Below are 12,223 nucleotides of genomic sequence, written 5' to 3' on the forward strand. Positions count from 1 at the left end.
GCCATGTCTCTTTTTTTCCTTCTGTCTCATTCCACTTTTTAATTTTTAAAGTCTTTTATTTTTTTTGTTCTTTTTACATTAATATCGAGGCAGGCGGTTGTTGTAAGAGGATACTTCGACGATGTTGCGCGTTCCATTTTCAACGACCGAAGAAACTACTGTTCGAGAGCGGCTTTTGGGGGAGAAGATTTGTAAAGGATTGGTAAATAGGTAACGAGAACTCACCGTTGCAATCCGTCAAATATATTTGAAATAATTAAATAAATATAAATAAATAAGTATTGTCGTGAGACGCACCTACAAACGTATTCGCTAGACAGTGTAATAACAACTCGCAGGTAACTCGTAGATACTGATAGATACTGGGTGTATACTGAACTCTTTTCGGTTGCGTCCGTTTATTTATACTGGTCGGCGGAAAGTCGGAAAATTCAAATTTGTCTTTGTTCGATGGTTGCACGTAGCGGCGACATTGTTTTGCCTGGAGTTTATTTATTATTACATTACGTGTATCCTAACGATCTTGATACTCCAAGACAAAACAACAACATAATTTAAATTATCCTCTACTAATGTGCCGCTACAGATTCATTGGGAAAATAAAGAGGGAGAGAGGATTTAACGTTAGTTTGGAGAATTGAAGTGATGCTGAAAATTTCTGATGTTGCCAAGGTGTGTTTGTTAATTTGTCTAACAACAAATAGAAATAATCACGAAACTTAATAAATGTGAAGAAGCGTGAGTTTATATTTAATAAATCAACATTGATAGTTTTTAATTAATATTTAGAACATTATATACTCAGAATCTGAAAGAGTTAAAGTCAAACACATATTCCAATTAAGTCTTCAAGATCTAAGGAAGACGATCAATTTTCAAACGTCAATTCTGTGCGTTCCCATTCTCACCGAGCAGCCAGCGCGAGAAGCCTATCTGCTTGGCGATTCAATAAGCTCGTGGACTCGTGTAGCACCTATGCAAAGTCTGTTGGAAGTTGGCCGTCAGCTCGGCGAGAAGCAGCCTCGTTAGCGTCATTTTAGATCGGATCGTGGCTGGCTAAGGTGGATCGAAGAATAGAGAAAAGGAAAGGTAGAGGGGGAAACGGGTGATTTGTGGCTTTTCCCAGTACCACGCGACGTTCGCCCGGACAATTTGTATTTCCGATTTCTATGGCGAACGCTTCAGGGCTGCCAGGTGCTGGAAAGGTGGCTGTTAGATGGTTCGCGTCGCTCGTCTCATTGTGTCGGCGACTTTTGAGACATGTGGAGTTACGTTGCGTGTCATGAGAGCCACGAGTAGAACGGATAGACCAAGCAGAAGAAATGTTTAACGAAGGAGCAGACTTTCGAGGATCGATAAGGATGTCTTCGGCTCGTAAATTGGAGAATAACGTGGATAGTAACGCACAGCTTCTGGCCATGAAATTATAGGACCATTCGAAATTGAGGCGCAAACAGACTTTGTATATAATAGTGAAGATAATTAGCCTTGATTTCAGCTCATACTCTTTATATACTGTATCTTATTCGTACTTTATGTACTTATTATTTTGTCTCAAACATTTTGAATTCTTTTTTTTTAATCGAATAATATGGTGTTATGGAACGAGATTTCACACACATTCCTAACCGCATCCAAATCAAGTAAATTATCTAACAATAACGCCTATCTATTTAGAAATAAATTAGACAATCAAACAATTTTCTATCTATAACATAGTGATGCAGTTAGGAAATTGTACATTTAACGATTAAGCGTCGTAAAGAAGAAAGTGGAAATTAGAATTAATTTTCTCTCGTTATCTTTTCATTTAAAAGTTTCGATGAACTATAGAGAACATCTGAAGTTGAAAGGTTTATCAAAAATCTACTCCTACAACACGTCAAGCAGAGAAAAACAATTCTAACTAACAAATGCCCAAACACGAGGTAAAGGACATAAATAGAAGAAAATGAAAAGTTCTTGAAAAAGAAGCACCCTATGAACTTGATATTGAAAGATACATGTGGACTTCTAGAACGTATCGTCCTATTGTGACGGTCGTGTAGGGTGGTCACTAGGACAAATCTGTCCCTTTTGTCGACGACCGGTGACGCTCATTGTGCATTGCGGTAACGTCGACAGCGAGCACGGCAACAGCGGCAACAACAGAACGACAATACCAATGTACAAACGATCGAGTGGGCGGTAGCCGTGTTTTCGGATGTCCCGTCCCTTTCATTGTCGCCGCAAGAGCGCAGTATCACCCCGATTCCTTCTCCGTCGGTGAAGTCTGCGCCCTGCTGTTAGGACACGCGCGTCCAACCATTCATCTTCTCGTCCTTCGTGTTTTCCTATTTTCTTCTATACAGAGAAATCGCCGGTACGTTTCTTTTTCAGGGTTGAATAGAACAAATACCGATTTTGTGTCACATACGTTTTGGTAATTTGCGTTCTACTATTGGGCTGGCAACTAAGTGATTGTGGATTTTGTCATTAGGCGGTATTGACAAAATCCGCAATCATTTAGTTGCCAACCCAACGTATATCTGGAATCTTCTCAAAAGTGTAAACTTCTTAAAATTTCCATGAATTTTGGGATTGCGATGACCAGCTATATATGTGAAATCGCTCTATGAGAACAAGTTTCAGTAATTTAATGTATCTAAAATTCTGAGAATTAATTAGAAACTAATGTGTTTAGGTATGTACCAGAATATTCGTAAAGTGACAAATCAATTTGGTGTGCGATGATTTGAATATGCATGAGTATATGTATGAGACCTCCTACTTACAGTTACAGACAAAACGCGATCACAGTAGCTTCCTTAATCTATAGAAACGCTTCCGGTTGTCCAGAAAAATTTCACGACTGCTATGTAGTCTACCAATGCATCAGTAAATTTGCAAACTGAAAAAAATAGAGTCTTAAAATCAGTAAAAAAAAAAAGAAAAATGATCCATATTAATACTTAAGACGACAACCCTTAGAATGACAACCCTTACGTTTCGCTGAACCCCAGTTTGTAATAAAATATTTCTTGTGGTTTCTCAGAAAAGCATCTCCCACGTATCCTCCGCAGTAAAGTCAACCCCTCGAACGTAGATTGCCCAGCAGTTACGGTTTCCCAGACGTCGTCGTTTTGCCAGGCATCATCCGCGAGACCGTTGCCTTTTTTCCAGGGTGCGTACACAAAACGTGGGACGTAAAGCCGGCTTCCACCGAAATGGAACATAGGTATCAGCGATGATCCCCGTGTGAGGCGCCAGCTGGCTCATATTGAAACCAACCCCCTAACGTGCTCGGCCAATGCCCTCCCCACCATCCTTCTACAAAGAACCTAAATCATTTTCAGCCCCTCTACCGGTGCTTCCTGCGTGTACTAACAACCCCTGGTTTCCTCAGGGGCCACACCCTGGCTAGCCAGGCTCCACCTACCGAAAGGTCTAGCGTTTATAGAGTCCTCCTTCGCCAGTCAATGGAATCGTCTCTCCTTTTTTCTTTTTTTTTTTTTATTTATAGTTCTTTCTTCATTTGCGGCTCTTTGACTTCTTTATACAAAAATGTCGACAACTGCGTTGTATATCTGAGAGAATAGAGAATGAGAGGCGGAGATTTTTTATTTTGTTATTTCGCTTTAGTAGTTTATAAATTTTGTTTGGACTAATTAATTTTTAGAATTTTAGATGTAATGAATTATTAACATTTTTAGCCGTAATATTGTTTTTTTTTGGTAATTGGGAGAAAATAATGGAAAAGTTTATTTTGTTATCAAAGTTTAATAGTTTTTGGAATTTTATATAGTGGATTACTGAAGCTTTTACTCATGATTTTGTATCTTTGGGAATGGAGAACGAGAGTGTTACAGCGAAAATACTTATTTCATTATTAACATTGGTCTGAAAGTTAATTTGAGGTAACTAACAGTTAGAATTTTAGATACATTGTAATCACTGAAATTTCTATTCATAACGTTTTTAAATATAAGAATTTGATTGATGAATAACGTCGTATAAAAGGAAGAGAGTGTGTCATGCTCGATAAGGCACTTTTCATTCCGTTATTAATGAGATTCCTGTTCTCACGATAATCGATTAGACGCGGACCCGGAAAGGATTTTTAATTAAATCGAACAAATAGGAATTTCAAGCGTACACATATCCGTGCGATTTTGAAATGATTATTTAGAGTTTCTGTTGCTAAGATTTGCCTGAACAGAGTTTCCAGTGAAAGATATTAGCTTTCTCTCTTCCTTTTCCCAGGGATGTAATTAGATAATAATCACTTGTAGACCTGACGGAGCAATCTAAGCGACCGAGTAATGACTCACGCGGTTGACAAGCCCAAAGACAAACGATGATCGCGAACAGAAAGGTAAAATCGTTAGCCACGAACAAAGCCAGAGCCATATGTAACGACGAAAGGAACACTGTGTGGATTCAAGTGTTCTTCATCCTTGGTGAGCTCTCATTGCCAGACACGAGAAGATTGATAGTGTAACATTCTCGTACGAAAAATATGCCAGAAACTATGATCGTACGTACCAGCGAGTGGTTTCCAACGATTTTTGTTTCCTTTTGCTAAATGACAAGAGAGTGTTCGAGAATCGAGGCGCGAACGATTCTTCCACGCCGTACAACTGTACAAATATGGAACGAACGGACGCGACGCTATACAAGTAATTCAGACTTCATTTTGCTTAAATGATATTGACACGACGTCTCACCTATTAGCACGATCCTCTTAATTGATTTCAATCGACCATTAACGGAACAATTTTAACTATACTCGTTTCCATTAATCATATCATCTCAGTTCTTTCACCGATCACCAAACAGCTGTTCTCCATTTCGTTTGCATTTTATTGACACTCGTCGTGAGCAAACTTAACTAACTCGCAACTGTACATTTTTTATATGAATTTATACTATGTAAAGTTGTATATCCTTGATGCACGTTAATTTTATTACTTTTTTTCTATAGACCGTTGGAAATTTGGTTAATTAGATTTAATATATGGAGAATCGAAGAGGTCAATGATTTCCCCACTTCTATATCGGAATATCGATTTTTTAGAGGATGAAAGTATTCTTTCGTATTTCGGTCGGACAAAAAGAAAGAGAAGCTCTTTCTGGTCACGAATTTCATTGGACAATAAGAAAAGATGCCGGCCACCAATGTAAGTACGTTGTTCATCGGTTGAATTCGAGCCGCTTCGAAGGTAGTCCACGTCGTAATAGAATCGTTCGATACGGACACGAAACCGAGGCGAACGAGACGCTGAAGACGTAATTACGTAGGATCGAATTGCCGGCAGGATCTGACAAGTTCCTTCGGTTTCATCGGTAAAAAAAAAAAAAAAAAAAGAAAGAAGAAAAGGAAAGAAGAGGAAAAAGATGTCGACGCGGGACGAACGAAATTGCCGCTTTCGTAAAGCGTCGCGAGCCTGACGTTAAAACGATCGCAAAGAATCTTCGTGGAATTCAAGATCCGTGGTCGTCCATTACAATGGGGCAATTAGAATTTTTTTGCAACTGGACGTATTAATACGATCTTACGGATGGAATTCGCTAGTAAATTGGGAAATCGTGTGTGCAGTTTTTCAGGGCCATTTGGGCACCATCGAGGTACCACGACCAAACGATTTTGCTCATTGGTGAAACTGAAAAAGGCGATCAGGTAAAAACGAGGTTGGCCCGCAGGTCTCTCGGGAAGATAGCTTGGGTAATTGCGGGCCTGGAAATGCCCAGGGATTAATCGCGAATGAAACATGCACCGCGTCCATCTCGGGCCTTAAAAACAGCGACGCGAGCCAATTATGCAGGCAATTGTCTAAATTGAAACCAGCCAATTGTTGTCTTCGGACAGCTGGTAGAATTAACGAGATAATTGTCGGTGAAACTGCGTTCGGTAAAAGGTAGGTTAGACTATGGTTATCTATTTTTCCTTTGTATAATAATCTTTAACTAGATAGGAGAGGCAGGAATTTTCTTTTAAATATTCTTAAGCCTTGATAATATGTAGGCTTCGTTACAAAATCCTAGATTCATTGTCAGTCGTATATTTAGGAAGATACATTAGCAATAATGTTTCATTAATTGGATAGAGCCATTGGAACCTTGTCTGGGCATTTGTCGAAAGTATATGTATTTCTAGAAAATCGCGAGTATCTATTTTTCCTTTTCATCGAGTATACACGTAAGACCAAGGACTGTTTGTAGTAATTTACAACTTAATATTAATGAATTGAGGAAATATTCGATCCATTAATTATACAAAGTTCGGATGTCATCAAGAATGTTTAAAAAAGCCTTTTAATGTTTAAAAAGTACCTTTTTATCCACAGCTGACCATTTAGCTGATATTGCTTTTCACGTAAAATTATAACGAATCGAAATCCACGTTGAAAATGAATTTCCTGAATTTTTATTAAAGAAAATTCGCAAAAACATTTAACTTCATATTGGAGAAATTTTCGCTAATAACTATAACTTGTAACTTGTACAGTTGTCATGTAATATTATAGTTCTGCAAAAAGAAAAGACTCGGACGATAAAATTGATTCTAAAAACCGAGTTAGTGAAGGACAGTTAACGAAGCCCTACTGTAATCTTTTACGACTTAATAAAGACCTAACTATAACAATATTTCTTGTACCGCTACTTCGACGTGAATTTAACCAGCATACAACCAATAACATTAACGAGGCTAATAGCTCGTCTTACGGAATATTCACAACAAAATGTTCAAAAGGTAATCGAACAACAACCACGTGAATCACGGATCGACAGGCGGCGAACGAGCTGAAGACGAATGACTCGAGCGAGTTCCAGATTCCCTGATCGATCATGACGAGCGGCTATCATAATCGATAATGGTCCCGCTGACAGACAAGCGGAGTCGAATGGCCACGGTGCTGATCGTTATTCATTTCCTTTACGAACCGACAACACGCGCATCGTCATCGCATCGTCATTTGCAAGATTCTCTGCTACTTTTTTCGTTCGTGTACGACGCCTTTTCATAGGCCCTTCACCAGCTCCCATTTCAGAAGAATCCAACTCCAACCCTGTTCTTCCTTCACTTTCTCATTCTCTACGAAAGATGGACGCTGGAAGTGGCTTCCGGATCGAATTTCTAGCGCTTCTCTGCATCCATTGATTTTAAACTCGTCGCATTCGTCTGTTCGATGCAAATGATCGTAAAGTAGACACAGATGAAGGAAGGAAATTTTGTTCGTTACAGTTGTTTATTCAGTTGCGATTGAAATTTTTAGATATAGTTTTCATATGAATTAAATTATACAGAAATATACGTAATCTTTAATAAGAATTTTGTAGCCTGGGTCGTTGAGGAATTAGCATTTTGACGACGGAGTACTCTAATTGGCATTCTGTGTGAAATAATCACACTGAAATGTGTAAACATGAAATAGGTATAAATATTTCAAAAAACGTCTATGTAATTAGAACGATATTAATATAAATAATATAGACATGAGAATCAAAGTTTCTTCGATATATTCTTAAATTTTGCCCTTTTTCCATATTTTCATTATGAAATCATTATTCACAATACAAGGTATACTAATATTTAAATAAAGATCGCAAACAAAGCCACATAAATACAAAATTAGACTGTAATAAATATAAAAATATTCTTCGACGATAGAAACAAAATTTTCTCAAAGATAAAAACATCGAAATTGCTAATTCGAAGGCAAATTCAACCATCGCAACAAATGGAACGTTCGATAAAGGGATGACGCATTCGATTCCATTAGCGGTTCCCAGTTTGGACGAGCAAGATCTCTCTTACCGTTTCTAATAGACCGATGTTCGATCAATCATATTACCATGTCGTTCTGACAAACGATCGCGTCCGTTGCGCCCGTAACAGATAACAGATCCATGATGCCGCGATCGGTATGATGTATCGCGCGGGAATCGAGCGTTCAATAGCCAGACACTTAATATACCATCTAAATCACAGGTAGTATCTATCGACCGGAGCCTGTGTACTGGTAAATATAGAATTCTCTTACGATCAACTTAATACGTGACAGGAAGCGGGAAGTCAGATCTGATTTCCTGAGCGAGCACAGTTAGGGAAGAAACTAATCCCCTTAGCTAATATGAAACAATGAAAACGTTGTTTGTTATTGTTGAAATGGTTATCACTTCTAAGAAAACTCTACATCTGGTCTTTTTAGTTTTCTCAAGCACTGAAGCCATCGACAGCGTATCGACAAAAGACTGCGACGAAGGCAGACCGTAAACAGTAGACAGGCGACGTTGGCTTCAGGGTTTTCAGTTATTGGGTAACACAGCTAGCGTGCGGATCTGAACCAGCTCAAATTGTATTCTTACTTATAGTTACACTTCTATTTAAATATATTTTCTACCTTACAATTTATCCACGAGTTTCTCTGTTTACACATCAAATAACCTCAACAGTTATTAACCTGTTAAGTAGGAAACAACAAGTAAAACTAAATGCTCTTTCTATACGACACGGGATCTCTGTTAACACTTTGACTGCCACGCCGAAATCACATGTTTCGCCTACGACGCCACGGGAGTATTTTTATTATTCAAAGCATATAATGGCAAAATAATAATAAATTGATGATGTAAGACAACATTCTTCCCCAATGGACCGTTTATCTGATTGGTGGTCACGGGTGACCACCGTGGCGTCTTGGTAACAGTTGATAGCGACATATTATAACAAGGCTTCGTTTATTTCAACAAACCATTCGCATTTGTTATTTCATCGCAAGCGAAACGTCCAGAATATATTGTTGAAGCGTGTAGAGGATATTAATAAACAGTATTTGCTCATCCTACATATAATAGTAAGGTGGAGAGACAAGCGTGACATTTTCATGATTTCGACGAAACATTCAGCTGAGATGGTAAAGGTACGCAAAAAAAATTATGTTTGTGACAAACCAATGGTAGTGGTAGATTACAACAGAGGAAACTGTGCTGTACATTTATCGGATCGAATGATAGCATATTCTACACCACATAGAAGAACCCTCAAGTGGTATATCAAATTAGCTTTAGAGTTATTGTTAAATACATCAATTTCAAACGCGATGATACTCTATAAACAAGCAACAAACACAAAAATCAAGGTATCAGATTTTAGAATGGCACTTGCAATGCAGCTTACACAGTGCCATTCATCAGAGTCGTCAAATATACTTATTCGACAAAGATTGCGACACGAAATGCAGAAGAAAGAAGAGCAAGCGTATCTGGCACGAAAATTTTGCAGAGAGTGCTATAAAAAAATGTTAAACAGTCAGGATCAAAAATTGCTAAGAATCGGACCAAAAAGGTGGTCACCTATTGTCCAGATTGTATTGATGAGCCATATTTATGTTTAGAGTGTTTTAACACAGTGCACCGTTAGATGCAAGATTTGTTCTCATTTTTTTTATTGATGTTCTAATAAGAATGTTTAATTGTTCAATGGGGCACTTTTTATTTCAAAGTATTTTCTATTAATCGGTTATATATAACCAAAACGTCCAGAACATATTGTTGAAACGTGTACAAGATATTAGTAAACAGTATTTGCCCATTCTATATATAATAGTAAGGTATGTTCACGCTTCTAACTTCAATTATATGATTATAAAGCAGCATTTACGATTATTTTTTAAGGTGTGTTTATAATAATATTTGTAGATTACTCTTGAAAGATATGGATGCAAACACAGTGCACCGTTAGATGCAAGATTTGTTCTCATTTTTTTTTATTAATGTTCTAATGAAAATATTTCATTGTTCAATGGGGCACTTTTTATTTCAAAGTATCTTCTATTTATCGGTTAAATTCAAAATGCCCTAGCTGTCAATTTTCATTCAATTTTTACAATTGTAAGAAGTTCAAACGCTCCGGTCACCAATGACCACCGTGGCGTCACAGGAAAAACCATGGCGAGTCATATATGCAACCAAAGTGCTAACATCTTGTACGACATATCGATGCAATATTAGATACCAGTCTTACTTATATCTACTTACACGAGATATAGATATAGATATATATATAGATATATACCTAGATAGGCTACTGGTTTAAGTATTTCATAGGGTAATGAAATAACGTGCCATTTAGAAAAAATGATTTTTAGAATATTTTTAGTTGTTTTAGCTAATTCCTTTTAACAGTGGTTACGTATCAAGGAATGACGAACGACCTCACCGATTTCAATGTGCTTGAAATATATCGTCAAAGTCGACATTTTAAAAAGCTTTTTTCTGTATGTGTTACCGTCGCGTCGCTTGGCTTTAGCTTCTGCGATATTCACAAAAGTTTCTATTTCGACGACACTACGATTTTGACAATCGAATAGTCGCTTTTCTAATCTATCATGACTGAATGCTATCATGGTTGTTTCATGATTATATAATATAAAGTTTAGTATGAATTGTAGCTGTTTTATTATTGAATAATTTATCTTATTTCACAGCCTAACTATATTAGGTTGTCCGGAAAGTGTCTTTCTTTCGCAAACGTGTTTTTTATAACAGTGCACCTTCATACAAAGGTGAAACCAAATCTGTGAAATGTCATGGTGTTTATTTAAAAAAAAAACAAAATTGATCGTACGTATTTCGACAAAATAATATAAAACAAAAAACGTTGTGCGTCTATTATTTCCTCATAAAACGAAAGAAACTTTTCTACCTTATCTACTTTAAACCTAATGCCTTGATTTCTCTTTCTTATATCAATTAAAAATGATTATCGAAAATGACTTAGGTTGGTTTATATAAAAGTATACAAAAGGATGCCCATAGCGGAATGGAATATAATCGCAATGTAAATTGAATTGAAGTATGTTGCCAATATTTCGGCAACTAAAGCCGAGCGACGGTAACATACAAGGAAAAGTTGTTCGGAGCGTTGATTTTGACAACGTATTTCAAGGTTTTTAAAATTATTGAGATCGTCTGCTTTGTAAATAATTGTCGATTAATCTTTTACAATACGAAGGTTTGCCCCCAAAAATTTACTTTTTACTTTCAATCGTTCAATAGTCTAATATTTAAATTTATTGTAACTGAACTAGTTTCTTTCAATTTTAATTCGCAAAATGTATAAGATAACAACAGAAGATATTCTTCTAACAATCCCGATTTCTAAAACAATTTCCATCATAAAGTAAATAAAAAAACGTTGTATCTCTCTCGTACCTATCCATTCAAAGTAAAAACGAACAAAATTCAAGATTCACGTCCACAATCACAAGGTTAATAAACCAGCGATTCCATTGATTCGAATCGCTAGTGGCGCCCACTTAACCGGCTCCATCGAATCCAACGAGCGATCGAGTAACAACCGCAAGAACGCTCCCGAAGGTGCAATTAACCCGTCGATCGTACTGGATGCGGAAGCATCGAAAAACCGTGTGCTCCTCCTCGATCGGATCGTATCGAATCGAAATCGAATCGCGTTTACGTAGGCGAAGGAGCGTGTCCCACGGCGGGGAACGCTGCGAATAAGAAGGGTGAGAGGGGGTGAAAAATAGAAATTAAGGGCCGGTGAGTTATCGCGGTTGCGTGAGAAGCGGCCCAAGATAAATCAAACCGCAGCAGCAACCACAACGCCACCCCGAGTTCGGATCACGAACGCAAAAACCCCCATGGCAAATCCCCTGGGATTAATAGTGTGCCACGTCTGAAACCGGTGCTCCTGATTGGTCCAATTCCCTGGGGCAACATGTGCTCCTTTTTTACCCCCTCCCTATATCTTCGCCTCACCCCCAGTGTGCCCTTTTCCCTTGTTTCCTCGTCCTCCTATTGCCGCTGATCCACGGAGGACCTTCCTCGTGTTCGATGCAACTCTCGTCGAATTTTAAATTGACCGATAACCTCGACGTCGTCGAATCTTGAACGTTTTTTGCTTTCTTTTATAGAGAATCAAGTGGAAGGGTGGAACTGTTGGCGGCCATTTCGATAGAGATGTTTCGATTTACGTGGAGAATCGTATTGTTTGTTTGCGAGGCAAAGTGGAGGAATTGGTTAGGTGGTTCATCTTTTCTAATCTCCTTTCGTGTTTGAATTTGAATAATTATGACGTCTATGATTAATATTAGGCGATTATTGTAGATTATATATAGGGGACTATTATTATTTTTCTCTAAAATTATATTTTCCTGTGTTAAATGTAATGTACGTAAATATGGTACCAAACCACGCATATCCAGTAAATGTATCAAAG

The 12,223-nt window shown here is 37.8% G+C and overlaps 1 long non-coding RNA gene across 1 annotated transcript; it reads right to left on the bottom strand.

The window, feature by feature from the left end:
• Window positions 1-2,777: 2,777 nt before the first annotated feature.
• LOC138182498 (uncharacterized) lies at window positions 2,778-3,582 on the bottom strand. Its single transcript, XR_011173809.1, has 3 exons — window positions 3,419-3,582; window positions 2,986-3,309; window positions 2,778-2,890 (listed from the first exon to the last, which is right to left on the bottom strand). It is a non-coding gene; the product is annotated as an uncharacterized LOC138182498 (long non-coding RNA).
• Between the last annotated feature and the right edge of the window lie 8,641 nt (window positions 3,583-12,223).

The sequence above is a fragment of the Bombus flavifrons genome, chromosome 8 (assembly GCF_040668555.2).
Source record: "Bombus flavifrons isolate JBK064 chromosome 8, iyBomFlav1_principal, whole genome shotgun sequence".
NCBI classification, from domain to species: Eukaryota; Metazoa; Arthropoda; class Insecta; order Hymenoptera; family Apidae; genus Bombus; species Bombus flavifrons.